This window comes from Cnephaeus nilssonii (assembly GCF_951640355.1).
Source record: "Cnephaeus nilssonii genome assembly, chromosome: 13".
NCBI lineage: Eukaryota > Metazoa > Chordata > Mammalia > Chiroptera > Vespertilionidae > Cnephaeus > Cnephaeus nilssonii.
The window spans coordinates 59,495,500-59,509,029 of NC_137084.1; the positions used below are offsets into that span (position 1 = coordinate 59,495,500).

At 42.1% G+C, this 13,530-nt stretch overlaps 1 protein-coding gene across 3 annotated transcripts in view; it reads left to right on the top strand.

Annotated features, from left to right (window-relative positions):
* Positions 1-13,530, top strand: part of FAT3 (FAT atypical cadherin 3) — a gene marked incomplete at both ends in the record, with an annotated part of 518,093 nt that overhangs the window by 184,215 nt on the left and 320,348 nt on the right. The window lies entirely within an intron of this gene.

The following is a 13,530-nucleotide window of genomic DNA, read 5'->3' on the forward strand; positions in this document are numbered from 1 at the left end:
CCTTAACCGGTGGAACGAGATGTGCACAGTGGCCACCTGTCGATCAGGAATCTCAGCCTGGGAAATTCACCCAGCGCACCCTTGGGAAGTCTGGATCCCTTCTCGATTGGAGCCCCATCTCAGTCACATGGCAGAGGACAAGTTTTTAACTTCTTAGGCTCAGGTTCCCCATCTGTAAAGTGGGGATACTACATGAGTTGTTGGGAGGGCGAAAGGGCTAATGTATTTTATAAAACACGTAGCTTAGCCTTTATCCACGAAGTGCTCAGTAAATATTAACTAATATACAGTACTTATTAAATGCATTCAACTTCCTTGCCTTTCAACAGAACTTGCTTATAAAAAGAATCCTTTCTTGAAATTTGAGGAAGAATCAGCCTGATTAAATACATTAAAAAATCTAAGATGTATAACGCATGTTCATGTTGTACGCATGCCTGCTGTATACCAGGTACTGTGCTAGGCATAGAGGGTCTAAGGATGGTATAACAAGAACTCTATCCTTAAATATCTCATGATTTCACCGTAAACCATCATCAATTGCTACTGTCACACATCTTTAAAATGAAAATAATATTCAGGCTTTTTATGGGACTTTATTTTCTGACAATAATAAATGGTTATAATATATATTGGTTGTATCAGGAAGGAAAACATGTTGAGACATTGAGTGAGGAGATGTCAAATAAATCCATCACATTAGACTATTCCAGGAAGAAAATGCTAAGCCTTGGCCAGTGCACCATTTTAAAATACGTTGCCATTGCAGATACTTTAGTTAAGGAAGACAAATCCAATTTTACCTCCTACCACTTAAGTTAATTTCTCTTCTCCGTAAAATTTCCTGTTTTATAAAGACATACTTCATCTTGGCTATGTACGTACTAAATTGTTCATTTTTTACTTAGTTAAATTGTTTTCTGTCACAGTGAGAAATGCTTTCCTCTGAAGAAATGATGTTCATGCATGGGAAATAGGGATATTTATTAAAATGGTTATTACAAAACGAGATGTAGAAGTATTTCTATAATTTGAGTATTTAAGTATTTTAGTACCCAATGAAATGACTTTCAGTGTGAAGTGGCCTTTGATCATCAGAGTCTCCAATCAAATACACTTGGTGGATTTGTGTTTACTTGCAAACGTGTAGAAATATTAGAGGTGTTTTCGTGGATCTCTAGCAAGGCTTTGCCGAGTTGTAATGACTAGTAAATGACATGAATTATTTCATGCTTTTATCCTTCTCCGATTTAATAAGCCTTTATGGACTTGGATTCTGAGCATGGGTGAGGGGAGAATTCAAAGAAATAGGAAGTTTCTCAGTCCTAAGAAGCAAACCGGCTGTTCACAAGACAAAAACACTTGGCTATAAAGGGAAAGCCTGTGTTTAGGGTGAATCCTGAGCTATTACAGAAGTTGCATGTTGGAATTTGAGTGATATCTAGTATCTTCCCATAGACATAAGTGGGTTTCCCAGGTGACCGAAGTTTAACTCTTTAGGTGCCAAAACAAACAAAAGTTTGTATTTCCGAACTGCTTTCCAAAGGGTATGAAACGTGCCTTTTCATTTTTAAGCACAGTGTACTGAGTGTAACGGTATAAGCAGGTCTGGCTTCAGGGACTTTCAACCTATGCAGTCATGAGGGGCCCCTTTTCAGAAGGGCCACGTGCTTGTTTTAATGCTCTGCTGTCATTGTCTGGAAATTCTTCATAATGTTTTAACAAGGGGCTTGGCATTTCCATTTTGCACTGGGTGCTGCAAATAATGTAGCCCATCATGGGTACGAGGTTTCCATTTGGACTGGTAATTATTGTCTGGGGCCATCAAGTGCAGTCCTGTCCCATTTCCTCCGTGGAGCTCAGCTTGCCAGCACTCACTTCTGTTATCAGCATGCCTCTCTCTTCCAGGTCCCTGCCTCCTAATTTGCTGCTTCTCATCTGCTGAGACACCATGTAAATAAGGTATTAGAATAGTCAGTAGGCTGAGAATCACCAGGCTCTGAAGGGTGACCTTGAAGACTCCTCCCTCCGAGTGAAAGCACCGCAGCATCAGCAGCGAGCCTCGGCAACATGTGCTCAGTGATGGAAGGCCGGTTTTGTGCCTCTCCTGGACCGATCACATGGGGGAGGAGGCTGTCTCTGTACTAACACCAGGTGGGACCGTGCAGTTCTGGCCCGTTTCCATTAAAGGGAAAATGTTGTAAATAATCTATTTTAAAAGCCCAATTATTGCAAGAGTAGTATGGATGATTAGAAGGCAAGTGAGATTTCTTTTTATGAGACCACTGTTACCTAAATCTTATAAGCAACGAAGGTTTCACTGTTGACCATAAGAGAACTTTTTGGATGCCAGTCATTTCTGTCCCTCCAGATTGTCCACGTTACTCAGTAAACCATGGCATACCTTCCTGACACAGGTCACAGTTGCTAGGTTTGCCTGCCTTTATGCAACTTCCTTTGTCATTGTCTACTTAGGCTCTTATCAGCTAAATCAAGTAGAAGTGTTCTCTCTGCAGTGATTTCTACTTTCCTTCTGGTGTATTTTGCTGGTTTCCAACATCCAAACTGTCTGCAGCAAAAGCAAGCAAAAACCAAGGAAATATGTTGTCGTTATTTTTAGGTCATTCGTAATATAGGAAATGTATTACAAAGATGGTAAGTTTTTCAGAATGGGGAAAGGGTTGTTTCTTAGTCCTTTATTATTCAACATTCAATGTTCTTTATTGAGCACCTACTGTGTGCTAGGCACTGTGGTATTACCAGGGTGCAATGGGGAATAGCACAATAGTTATCCATCCTAAGGACAGTGCTTTATACACAGTAGGTGTGTTCTAAGGAAATGCCAAATGAGTAAATGACTGAGTAGGTGAATGAATGCTTTGAATAATATGTATCATGTATTAATATTGCACAGGGATTTCTGAATTCCTTTTGTAGCAAGAAGTACTTACACCTTTCTGAAATATATACATGGCTGAAATTCTTGTAATTGTTTTGTTTAAACTTCCACCTGACATTTGAACTATTTTCAAAATGCCATCTCTGGATTCACTTGCCTCTGAGGAATTAAGGGAAGTTTTATATTGACATGGTTTACAAGTCTTCAGAATGCACACAGTACTAGAAATTTCATAAGTGTTCATAAAGGAAAATTAAGGGGTCCTTAGTTGCTTTGTACATCAGTTTATTCTAGGTTGTAAAAGTTCTTTGAGAATTGCAGCATCAATTTTGTGCCAGGTCTTAACACTGATATTCTACCTCTGTGATATTATCATTCTGTTGTTTGATTTTAATGGTATTTAATACGTTGGGGAGAAAGCAGGTAATTATTTGAGAAATGCCTTTTACTTTCATAAACAAGAAAAATATGGGAGTTGGTCTCCTCTAATAGATACCCTAATTGCTATCATAATTGTAAATTATATGATGCTTCAGAATATTAAAACACCTATTTTATCTATGGTAGGTTAAAGTTAAGAATAACCTCTTTTTCAAGATAAAGGTCTATCTAGAGAATCTATAGGAAAGTTCTCTAGAATTATAATTTTATGCCTTAGAATCAAAAGCAACAGACAAATCTAGGTTACCAAACCACACTGATTAGCTCCTTCACTTTTGAGGTAGGTCAACCATTGCATTGATAGTTAAAATAAAGGGAGAGGTGTCCTGGCTTAGTTAGTTGAGTGTCATCCTGTGCACCAGAGGGTCACCAGTTTGATTCCTCATCAGAGTGCATGCCATGGTTGTGGGCTGAATCCCCAGTAGGGGGTGTGCATGAGGCAGCAGAGTGATATTTCTCATATCATTGTTTCTCTCTCTCATCCTCTCCTTTCCTCTATTAAAAAAATGCTGTGAAACAGTTAGAAAAATCTATCTATCTACCAATCTATACTCATATATACACACACACATATATCCTATCTAATAAAAGAGTAATATGCAAATTGACCATACCTCCACTATACCCACAAGCCACGCCCACCAGCTCTCTAAAAATCAATGGAAAAATATCCTCAGGTGAGGATAAAAAGAAAGAAATGTCATATCCTATGAAAGAGACATCTGGAAAATGCCTAAAGAAAATTGTCATTTTTTTGTGGTGAAGGGACTGGAGTCCATGTTGATGAAAACACCTTGGCAGCTGTGGTGGCTGGCAGTGGCAGCGGCATAGGGGTGATGCGGGTGGTGCCTTCCCCTGAACAGCAGGGAGCGGGCCTAAGCCATCAGTAGGACATCCCCTGAGGGACCCCCTCTTGTGCATGAATTTCGTGCACTGGGCCTCTAGTAAATAAATAAAGGGGGAGGTGATGATAAAAGTAGGGCCAGCCCCAGCCGGTTTGACTCAGTGGATAGAGTGTTGGCCTAGCCTGCAGACTGAAGGGTCCTGGGTTTGATTACAGTTAAGGGAAGGTACCTAGGTTGCAGGCTCGATACCCGGCCCTGGTTGGAGCACATGCTAGAGGCAACCAATCCATGTGTCTCTTCCACATCCATGTTTCTCTATATTTATATCTATCCTCCTCCCTTTCACTGTCTCTAAAAATCAATCGGAAAATATCCTCAGGTAAGGATTAATCCGAAAAATAAATTAATGAAATAAAAGAAAAGTAGGGGCACCTGTCTATAAACCATATTTATAACAAAATACTAAAAGTAGTAGATTGTGTGCTTATGGCTTTGGCCTCTTTCATAAACTCATTCTGAATAAATTAAACATTCTCTGGCTTTAATAATTCATTATATTATTTTGCTTGACTTATGTATTAATTATGAATTAATCAATTCAACAAACACTTATGAAACACCTGTTCTGTGTCAGGCCCTGTGCTAGGCCCTAAGAGAACAAAAGGAGAAACACGTCATCCCTCCAGGCCCGCAGGGTCTGTCTGTCACGGCCCACTTCCCTTGGACTTTGGTTCCAAATTTCGCAGTACTTCATTTCATTTTTATCGATCCCTGCTGAACAACTGGCTTCTTACCCTTTATAGCTTTAATCTCCCCTGCATCCTAGGTTCTTTGCCAAGTCAAGAGTGATCGTAAACCAGCACTTCGCTGTGCTGGGGGAGCTCTCCTGAATGTGAACCCTATCGTCAGCCCTTTCTACCGAGAAGAATCTCAGATGGTTCTGCTACGGGGCATACACTTCCCAGCTAAGCATTAAAACGTACACATGTCTGAAAGAATGTTGGCAGGGAGTAGCTGGTTTCTTTAAAAAGTAATTGTAGACCCACCGGTCTGTTATAACCACCAATCAAACATGACAACGACAGTCTGTGTCTGTCAGCACCTGACCTGCCTCCACGCACCGAGGGAGAAAATCACACTGTGAAAGAAAGCTGGACCTTTAACAGGGTCATCCTTAGGAGAGGTGCCCAGAGCTCTGTCCCCAACCAGGAAAGCTCTGAGAATTCAAAAAGAAGTCTCTCGGTGCTTCCAGGGTGCAGTGCCCTCCTCGGGTGACTGGAAGGACTAACAGTCCGCTTCCACCTCAGGGCACTCCAGGTCAAGATGGACAGACACTCATGGGGTTAGGCGGTAAAGCAGTGCAAGTATAATGCTCTCCTAGAGAGTTTTGAGACTGATGTGTGCCAGACACTGTGCCAGGGTCTTACTGAAGCTGCATAACTATTGGAGGCACACACTGTAATTAATGGTCACTGTTCTACAGATGTTCAGAGTAATGTGTCCCACTCCATCAAAGCCCAGGTGCTTCCGTTGGCTGCTAAGGACAGGTCTGATCTGCCCCATCTCTGCCCCACTCACTCCCCACTTCCCTCCTTATCTCACTTGAGACTCAGACACACTCTTGACTATGGCCCTGCTGGTCCTGCTGCCTGGTATGCTCTTCCTCTTGGCCCCCAAATGACTGGCTCACTAAGTCCCTTTGGGGCAATCTTTGTGGGTCATCCTCCAACCGGGCCTTCCTTGGTCACCCATCTAATGCTGCAATTCCCGCTTCTTTCTTTGCCCCTTTCTGCTTTACTTCTCTCTTGAGCACTCATCACTATCTAACAAGGGTCGTATGTAACCTATTTATTTTGCTTATTCTTTACCCCCCCACACACACACACACTAGAATGGAATCTCCATGAAGACAGGGCTTTTATCAGTTTGTGAACCATTTCATATTCTGCCTTGAACATTGACTAGCAAGGTGTAGGTATTTATTAGATACTAGTAGCCCATTTGCAGGAAGAATCCTGCAAGTGGCCGCTGCGGCCACGTGCGCTGCTGCTGCCACCGCCATTGTGGCCCCCACGCCTGCTCCCGCGCGCCGCTGCCACCCGCCCCGCTCTGCGCTACCCGGGCTTTCCCTCTGACAGCCACCTTGCTTTTCGCTTTTCCTCCCTCTTCCTTCTAAGTTGTCTTCAGTCTTCACTCCTCCCTCCCTCAGCGTATGCAAATTAACCGCCATCTTTGTTGGGTAATTTGCATAATTGCCCTGATTGGTTGGTGGGCGTGGCTTTGGCTGGTGGGCGTGGCTTGGGCGCAGCAAAGGTGTGGTCAATTTGCATATTACTATTTTATTAGGTAGGATTTGTTGAATGATTGGATGAATTTGTAAAAGAACACATTTGCCAGAATTCTCCCTCTGAGGTCCACATTTGTACTCACTCTGTCTAGAGGCCATGCCTTAATCTTCCAAACCAAGAGTCCAAGGAGTAGGTAAGATGGAAACCTGATCTTTAAAAATGTGTAGATGTTGGCAAGTTGGTCAAGGAGAGAAAAGACATGAAGGTGTGCAAACAGAGGCAGCCAGCCACATCCTCTCTCTACTGCCCTGAGTTTGTTTGGGAACTTGCTTGCCAAGCCTCTAAGGATAGCATCTCTACCTCTTCAGTCATGGGTGTGTCATGCTGCACATCAAAGCCATTTCAGAGCCACCTCCGGACGTGTTGGTGCTTAGCGAATAAACTCTCCACCTTGAGATTACAACTGATCAGTGAACGTGACCAGGCATTTCTAAAATTAAGCTTCCGATCCCTGAAACATTCACAACTCTCCTTAGAGAAGTTGTCTTTTTTCTCCCCACTCCTCTCTCCACACGTGCTTGTTAGATTTTTCCATACGTTGTTTATAATAACTTCTCCCTGCGGTTGAAGATAACAGATTTTTGCTCCGCATTCAAGAAATGTCGTCTGCTGTAATGTTTTACAACATGTTACTTTCCAAGTTTCCGAGCGGGAGTGTGTTGCCTGACTGTGTTTTTGCATGTGGAACTGTGGAAATGGTGGTAATACCCTGGAACCTTGGTGTGCAGATCATCTGCCTTCTATCCCTTGTCTGTGTGCTTAAGTGAATGTAAAGGATTTTTTTTTTTTGTCACTGTAATTTAAATTCAGAAGGAGTCTATTTGTATGGTAATCACAAGCTAAGGAAAACAGTGTTTCATTTCTCCCTGGGATTTGTTTTCTGACATTTTCACATTCCCTAGTACTTTACCCTGGCAACAGCATATTAACCGCCATTCATACTCCTTATTTTAACATGTAGAACGTACCCAGAAGATTAATACGTGATGAGGAGAAAGAGCTAAGGAGGGATGTTGAGGCCATAATTAATTTTGCTTCCATACACCATATGCTGTTATTTTCTGATCTTAACTGAAATTAGACTCACCGTAGAGTTTTCAATTTTAGGGAGAAAAAAAAATTATTGTACACAGTGAAGCACAAATAACATTATCCTTCTTATTAAAGATGAAGGTTCCAATATGAAGATACAAATGATATTCTCATTGTTTGGATTTATTATTTTTCCACAAGGTTTTTTTAAGGGGGAAATTTTTTTTGTTTGTTTTTCAGTCAGGAAAGATGCCCTTAACTAACTGCTTTTCTGGCCTGCCTTGAATTGAAGAAGACAAGTAGTTAAGAGAGACTTCTCTCCCAGTGCAAGTGATCCCTGCATGTTCTTGCCTTAAGTGAGGGTCACAAGGCCCGGAATTATATCTTTAATTACACCAAATGGCACTAATATGTTCATGAAACAAGCTCAATTCAGTTAATTTCCCTGGATTATCCTCTTAGGTGTGGTGATTCAGCTAATGTCTCAGGGTTTCTTCAGATCTGGGATCTTGTGCTCAGATGCCAACCTAGGAAGACAGGTAATGGAAGGTTCACAGGTAGTGAGCCCGGCCTGGTCAAAGGTCTCCATGAAAGGGGGGCATTGGTTATGCGGTCCAGCCCAAAGCTTTACCCTGCATCTCTGACGGGACCAAAAGGTTGTCCCACCCTGTCTAAAAGGGAGCTGCTGCGAATCCCAAAGGATGATGGAATCCAGAATGTTGCCCTGGAATGGCCAGAGGTCTTCCTTCACAAGTGGCTACCAGTTGCTGTTTTCATGCCAAATCCCCTGATTACTATAAAGTGTTAGCTCAAATCTAAAAGAAGCAGTCATGCTGTAACCGGTTTGGCTCAGTGGATAGAGTGTCAGCCTGCAGACTGAAAGGTCCCAGGTTCGATTCCGGTCAAGGGCATGTACCTTGGTTGCGGGCACATCCCCAGTAGGAGGTGTGCAGGAGGCAGCTGATAGATGTTTTTCTCTCATAGATGTTTCTAACTCTCTATCCCTCTCCCTTCCTCTCTGTAAAAAATCAATAAAATATAATTTAAAAAATTAAAATAAAAAAATAAAAGAAGCAGTCATTCCTGCCAGCCTAACAAAACATCCTATGGTCTTAACCTTTTCATAGGTCCAAGATCAAAAAGAGAACAAGTAGAGCCCCACAGACCACAAGTGTAAATATTTACAAGTAATAAATCAAGCTATCAGAATTATTAAAGGGATCGATCCCATCCTCTGACTCAGACAGACATTCAAATCTGAAAGGCCAGATTTGAAACTAGAGTTCTCTAAGTCTTACGAGAGTGGGGAGCATAGGCCCTGCCTACCCTCCACTCTGCCCAGCTGCTCTTCTCACCCCTTCCCCCCGGCTCTGTCCCATGCACATGTTCCAGCTCTAATCTCCCATCCTCACCTCACCACCCCCTATAAACAGCTTCCTCTTCATCAATCCTCAATCCTGGGCACTGGGGAGGCCTGTCCTGTCCTAGGGAGACTGGATCCAGCGAAGAGACCCACCCTGGCCCTGGAAATAGCCTTGGTGGTCATCTTTGCAGAGAACTCCCGTGTGCCTAGAACCAGAGCTTGGTCTAGAACCTAGACTTGAGAATGTGTCGGAAAGAACATACGCACAGACACCACGTGGGCATATCTCCTTGGCTCCTTCTCTCCTGGCCTTGTAGGAAGATGCGAGGTTGAAGGAGGGCCGGGGTGCCTTCTGCATTGTAGGGGCAGAGGCCTCCGTGGCTGGAATATAAAAGGCCATGTTTGAGCTCTTGATTTATGGACTATTTCTTCCCAATGAGATCTTAAAGATCCCCTATGAGTCCCAAGGTCTCAGTTTACAAAGGAGGATCAGCTTAGGAGAGGCAGTGCATCTTCCTGTAGAATCGCAGGTTTTTGGTCAGACACATGGGAATACCTGAACCTAATCCCTCATCCAAACACTCGCTAGGTCAGTGGCATGTGACCTAACTTCCTTGAGGCTGCTGTGCTCCTCTGGAAAAATGGCAAAGTCCATTTTATTCTGGCACATCAAGGGCTTTTCTGACCAAGTATGATTGAGACCTTTGGATTCTGGTTCATCCTAACGGAACATCCATCCGTGGCAATGTGCAATCCCATGTAACTTTCTCAGCCACAGTTGTTTGCTTAGGCAGTTCTGGTTAAATACAAGGGCAGTCTTAGCCTGCCTTTCCAGTCCTTGAATTATCTTTCGCTTTTTTTTATGAGGGGAACAACAAACAGAGAAAGGAAGTTAGCAAGATCATGTTGTTTAAACATGAAAAAGTTCATCTTTTCTCTGAATCTGATGGCGATATCTTTCATTTTTCCGGTCTTTATAACTATTTCAAAGCTATACATAATTTTAAAATTAATTTGTTCGCAAGACTTGGTGCAGGGATTCTGGCCTACGTTTTCCTGGAAACTTATACCTGTGTAACTTTGAGGAATGGCCTCAGTAGGAGGTCTTTGCAAAGACAGCCTTCAGTCTTTGTTTTAGGAAGGAAGGAGAAAAGAGAGGGAGAGAGGGTTTCCTTACTGAGAGGAAAATATTTTAAATACAATGTAAACCAAAACCAATCTCAAATTATAAGACTGGCTATTTGGTGTAGAATTTAGAACTTAATATTGAATTGAGGAAATTGCACTTGCAGTTTTTATTGGCCAATAAGGCTAGCCTTTGAGTGTTGGCATCAAGCTTATATTCTCTTTTATTTAGAATATTAAGTGAGTTGTTTAAAAAAAGAAAGTCTGGATAATTAGTCTGCCGAGAAAATAATGCTCACTAACTGTCTAGTTGTAAGGCTGTATAAACCCATCATAGAATACTTCTTTTATGTGCAGGATAGTTCCAAATGCCTAAAAAATGCCATTAGGGCCTCTTCTTAGATATAATAAGTATTATTGAACACTCACTTTCTTACAGACTCATTAACATTTTTCTTATCTTAAACATTGTCCCTACTATCTGGATATTTTCACTTAGGACAAGCAATAAGTCATATTTTGATACACTCATAAGATCTAGTTGCATATAAGAATATTTCAGTCCTAGAAGGCCATTCAAAATGTTTTCTGCTGCTTTAATAACAAAGGAGCCATTTTGTTTTATTATGTTGTGGATTAAGGTTTTCTTTTTCATTCACCATCAGCCTATCATTGAAGTACCTTTTTTTCCTCTTCTCTTGCATGGCCCGAATGTGTTGGACAATGGACTATTTGTGAATCTCAGATAATGGTAGAAGATATATGCAAATGTTACGATTTTGGCACTTAGTGAAGGTACAGATTGATGATGATGGTGCTGATGAGCTTATACATTGATATGTCTTTGCCAAGCATATTTACAGCCGTGATTTTTTTTTTTAGAATAGTTTATTGATTTTTAGAGAGAAAGGAAAGAAGAAGGAGAGAGAGAAAGAAATATCCATGGGAGAGCACAACATTGGTTGGCTGCCTCTTGCACATCCCCCACCGGGTATTGAGCCTGCAACCCGGGCATGTGCCCTGACCAGGAATTGAACATACAACCTTTTCATACACAGGACGATGTCTAACTAAGTGAGCCATACAGGCCAGGGCCAGCTGTGATTTTATACTCATAATAATACACCGAAGTCTGTGGTATTAGAATGATCATTCCCAATTTACCATTGAAAAAAATGAAGTGTAGGAATCTAACTTGCCAGAGTCACTCAGTTAGTAAATAGCAAGGTCAAGACTCAAGGCCAGATTCACTTACATGAGAGCCTGTGTTTCTGTTCAGTACTCCATGCATAGAGAGATTAATGATAGGCAACAGTTTTTAGAAATAGGAAGTGCGTTATACATATGCTCTCATTTCATTTCATTCCAACAAGCCAGAAGAGGGTATTATGATTAGCTGCATTTTATAGCTGAGGACACTGAAGCTCCGAGAGTTTATAATTGTGCCCAATCGGCACAGCTGGGAAATGCAGGAGTTAGGATTTACTCTGGATCCTCAGGAGTGCTGCATTGCCTTTGGACAAGAAAGGGAAACAACATTCAAGAATTAAAAGCCAGTTTTTGTTTTAAAAATCACTTTCTTTTTTTTAAAATTTATTTTTTATCTTTATTGATTAAGGTATCACATATGTGCCCTTATCCCCCCCATTGTCCCCTTACCCCCCCCCCACTCATGCCCTCACCTCCCCCTGGTGTCTGTGTCCATTGGTTAGGCTTATATGCATACATACAAGTCCTTTGGTTGATAAACATCACGTTCTATGACATTTCACAGATAATGCTAGAGAATCCTACCTAATAAAACAGTAATGTGCTAATTGACCATACCTTTGCTATGCCCACAGCCAATCAGGGCGCTATGCAAATTAACCCAGTAAAGATGGCGGCCCCCACACACTGCCCCGCCCCCCATCACCTTGGGAACCGGGGCCGGAGGGAGGTGCCGGGGCCTCCCACTGCTCCCATCACTGCTGGTGGTGCAGCGCCCGCCCCTCGCCGCTGCAGCCTGGGGCCAAGTCCCGACCCTGAAAGAAGGCAGAAGGCGGTGGCCAGAGCCAAGGCCTGGGTCCCCGGTGCTGGCAGAAAACTGGTGCAGGCAGCCAGGTGAATGAAGGTCTATTGCACGAATCTTCATGCAACGGGCTTCTAGTTAAGCCATAAAAGAGATGCCAAAGTGTCTATATTTGGTTCACCAAACAAACATTTCCAAATGAGTCATTTTATCTGGCTGTGTGGTGTATTACCGCCCAGCATAAATGAACAAACCGCCAGCCAATCCAGAGAGCCAGCAGGCTGCAAGGTGTGGTTTTGTAAATGTTCAGAGATTAGAGTGGATTATTATCAATATTATTTTATAATTTATTGTGCAGAGGACATATCCATTTGTATATATGTGGGATTACATATGTTATCATCTTTATATAATTATAAAATTCCCCTGCAAAATGTCCTGGATATGTTAAATAATTTTTTCAGGGGTATTTTCATAGGTGTCCCCTTTCTCAAGTTGTTTCTAGTGACCCCTCTGCATTAGGCAGAGATGACCCCTGGGAGGACTGGCTAAATCTCTTTTCCTGCTGACCTGAGTAGCCTCTTTGCAGAGCCCCTGCTGAGATAGAAATTCACAAACAATAGGTGGCCATTGCCAGCAATTTGAGCACAGCAGTCCTGGTCCTTGGCAGCAGTAACCAGCAATTGGCAAGCTATTACCCAAATCCCCTGCCAAGAGAAAGCTAGGACTTTTGAAATTACCTTGTTCCTTTCACCTGGTTGCCTCATTTTTCTCTTAAAAAATACAGGATTTGTGTGTGCAAGTATGTTACTTCACAGCTTTTTTGTTAAAACTGTCCTTGGCATGAGCGTATTTGGGTCTTTACTGGTGTGTAGCCAAATGAATGACCTTCCATTTTGAAATGCAGTTCTTTATGGGGTTTGATTTAGAGTCCTCTGCTTCTTGACATCTTATTGGCACCTTAACTGAAAATTGTAAGAGGATAGATTATAGGTGCTAGTGTGTGCTGTATGGCAGAGTATTGAGTTGTAAGTCAACCCAGTTTTTCCTTTCAATACAAGCATAGACTCAAAGGCACTCAGAGTTTATGTAACCCCGCCTCCCCATTATATAGAAACAGAAACTGAGATACTCCAATTTCATTCCTCAAAGACTGTGAACCTAATTTTTATTCATTGGGCATTCATCGACCCCTGCTATGTGTGAAGGGGGTGATACTGAGGTAATAAAAAATTAAAATATATTTTGTGGGGGATACCTATAAACATGCAGGAATTAAACAAAAGCTTGATTCTGCATATAATTAAGAAATAAATATTACCACTGGTAATAGTCACTTCAGTGAGAAAAGAAGAGCCAACAGAAAGAAGAAGAGAGTGTAGGGTAGGGGAAAGCCATGTGCTGGACACTTCCCAGGTGTATCTGCTCTGATGCTCACTGCCATGTTAAGTGGTCCTGTTGTGATG